Source organism: Hordeum vulgare, chromosome 2H (assembly GCF_904849725.1).
Source record: "Hordeum vulgare subsp. vulgare chromosome 2H, MorexV3_pseudomolecules_assembly, whole genome shotgun sequence".
Lineage (NCBI taxonomy): Eukaryota > Viridiplantae > Streptophyta > Magnoliopsida > Poales > Poaceae > Hordeum > Hordeum vulgare.
This window is the reverse complement of record NC_058519.1, coordinates 279748701-279750761: the sequence shown is the minus strand read 5'-3', so window position 1 is coordinate 279750761 and position 2061 is coordinate 279748701. Positions and strand designations below refer to the sequence as shown.

General features: G+C 35.9%; 1 long non-coding RNA gene across 1 annotated transcript; it reads right to left on the bottom strand.

The window, feature by feature from the left end:
- Positions 1 to 339: 339 nt before the first annotated feature.
- On the bottom strand, positions 340 to 1243 carry LOC123430003. Its single transcript, XR_006622820.1, has 2 exons — positions 655 to 1243; positions 340 to 572 (listed from the first exon to the last, which is right to left on the bottom strand). It is a non-coding gene; the product is annotated as an uncharacterized LOC123430003 (long non-coding RNA).
- Positions 1244 to 2061: the final 818 nt, after the last annotated feature.

The following is a 2061-nucleotide window of genomic DNA, read 5'->3' as shown; positions in this document are numbered from 1 at the left end:
CGTTAGGAACTTTAGCATAATCCTACCGCGAGAGTAGTGGCTTTGTATTAATCTTTTTTTGCTTTTGGTTGTAAAAGCAACTCTTGACTTCTTCCTAATTAATGGATGAGGCACTCCGTTTAAAAAACAATGAAAAAGAAACTTCTTCAAGACAGAAGAAAGAGCGGAACTTAGCTTCCTCCTATCCTTTCTGTGATTTCTTAATTAGATCTATATAACCTTAGTAGTCCTTGCACACTTATCATTAGTTCATTACCATCATGAGAACTTCAATCCTTAATATGTCTATGTCATTTAACACAAAAGCATGAGTTAAACTAGTTTTTTTTACTGAATCAATTCAAGAACAATATTCCCAAAATACTTTATTTCGTGAACACTGTACAAATGTTTAGGTACTTTATTTTACTCTTGCAATATAGGCATTTTAACACAATTGATCGTATACATTGTCAAATAGGACATAAAAAGAATATGATTTCACTTGCCCAGTAAAATGACAAGGATTACATCTTAATTACTGCTTCTCCAGAATACATTAACATACTTGCACGGTGGAAGGCTTCACTAGTCTGAAATTTGGAATATAAGTTAGATCTGGTCAAAACTCAAGAGTCCACATGCACCTGCAAATAAGTTTACATTGGCACATACTCATGTAAATTGATGGAGAGGAGGCAATATTTAAGAGATCCGGTGGCGAAAAACAGGTCACCGACTGCCGGGGTAGGAGATGGAGATGCAGATCATATCAACAAGCATGCAACAACCAATTTAGGATTAGAGCTGCTGACCTCCTCCCGTTCCAATAACAAAGATTTGGACTCAACGTAGTGCCGCAAGGCGAGCTGCCGCATGCCAAGCCGCATCGCCTGCCCGGTCGCTACACACCATGTGGTCATGCCACCAGCCTCCAAGCAGCACGCCGGCACATCGCCCCGCCTATGAGGCAAAAATCCAAACGTCGAGTTCGTCGACCGCCGCTCACCCGCCGTCGCTCACCGCATCGCCGCATTAAAATAAAACGGGGAGGTTTTCCGCTGCGTCGGCGAGCACCATCGAAGACTTGCCACAATGGACTTGGCCCCGAGTCAATCCATCAAACACCACACCGTCACCCACCTCCTGCTGGTCGCCGTGGAGAATCTAAACTGCTTGAACCAGATTGTAAAAGGACGGGGGAGTGGGCTGGGTCCGTTGACTCATGAAATAAATGTAAAATTATGTCTAAAGCAACGTAATTTTACAGCGGTGGGACGGTGGCTTGGTTTAGCAGAGTGCCTCAGACTCGATAGACCGACCAGGATGAAGAATAGTAATTCTTCACAGTAGGTTACAAATGGACTTTATATATATATATATATATATAGACACACACTAGCAAAAGGACCCGTGCGTTGCAACGGAAGAAAAACAATTATAATTTTCAATGGTGCTGATCATATTATGTCTTTAAAATTTTAGAACATTTCTTGAAATGCATGAACATTTTTTAAATAAGCAAACATTTTTTCAATTGCACTTAAAAAATAACACACAACTTTTTTTCAAAATCATGGACTTTTATTGTTTTCACCAACATTGTTCTCAAAATTATGAACATTTTTCTGAATATGTGAATATTTTTACAAAAATCCTGATCATTTTTTGAATTCACAAACATTTTATGTTTTCTTCAAACTTTTATTTCAAAATTCCCTGTTTTATAAATTGCAAAAGTCTTTCAAAGTTCTAAATTATTTAAACTAAAAAATGGAACAGAAAATGAAAAAAAAATGAGACTAAAAACAAAGCACGAACTATTTTTAAGATTTTTACACGGACTTTTGTTTAAAATCGTTGACTTTTTTATTTTATGGACATTTTCTCAAAGTTTAAACATTTTTTATATGCAAACATTTTTCAAAACTCCTGAGTAGTTTTTGAATTTTAAATAAAAGTTTTTTTTTAATATTTTATTTCAAAATTCTCAGTTTCTTAAAATTGAGAAAAGTTGTTTGAAGTTTTAAATTATTTAAAGTAGAAAAACAAAATGGAACTGAAAATAAAAATAAAAAACTA